Source organism: Atractosteus spatula, unplaced genomic scaffold (genome assembly GCF_055471065.1).
Source record: "Atractosteus spatula isolate fAtrSpa1 unplaced genomic scaffold, fAtrSpa1.hap1 Scaffold_72, whole genome shotgun sequence".
Taxonomy (NCBI): Eukaryota; Metazoa; Chordata; class Actinopteri; order Semionotiformes; family Lepisosteidae; genus Atractosteus; species Atractosteus spatula.
Genome location: NW_028296904.1, coordinates 170,638 through 171,302, shown reverse-complemented (window position 1 = coordinate 171,302; position 665 = coordinate 170,638). Strand labels below are relative to the sequence as shown.

The 665-nt window shown below is 40.6% G+C and overlaps 1 non-coding gene across 1 annotated transcript; it reads right to left on the bottom strand.

Annotated features, from left to right (window-relative positions):
- Window positions 1–83, bottom strand: trnal-uaa (transfer RNA leucine (anticodon UAA)). The gene has a single exon. It is a non-coding gene; the product is annotated as a tRNA-Leu (tRNA).
- Window positions 84–665: the final 582 nt, after the last annotated feature.

Genomic DNA, 665 nt, shown 5'->3' with positions numbered 1-665 from the left:
TACCAGGAGTGGGGTTTGAACCCACATGGACATTTGTCCATTAAGTCTTAAATCCAACGCCTTAACCACTTGGCCATCCTGGTCAACAGCGACTTTATCTCCGTTGTTTAACATTTCAATATGATTCAACTATTTAAAAAAAATAAACCAGGGCCCTGTCACAGAAACGTACCCCGTTCTGCCGCGCAACAAACGGGTACTTAACACAGTACTAAAGAGGAGCTGTGTTTACTGTCAGCAGACATTTCCTCATTTCGAAAGACGTTTTCGCCTTCTCTCAGCTTTTTAAAGACGGTCATAAACGATCAAGAAGTAATTAATTTCAGTTTGAAGTCTGTTTCTTTTGTCTCCGCTTTTGATGAAGAAAAGCCGTGCGTGGGAGATCCCCTCTCTGAAGAAGTTTGCCGTCACCCTGCAAGAGAGAAGATCCATCATTCACCGAGGCAACCGCTGAGACAATTAACATTAAACACGTGAAATGCGAGATGCTTTCTACTTAGGGATTTTTTCGTTTCTACTTTGTCAGAAGTAGGATTTAAACAAAGGTCTCCAGGAAAAGCTGCAACCTAAACGCAACACCTTAGACCACCAACCATCCAACCTGTGTCTCTTATATGGAATTATATTTTATTTCTTTCTACTTGTTGAAAATAAAAAAGTGAAAT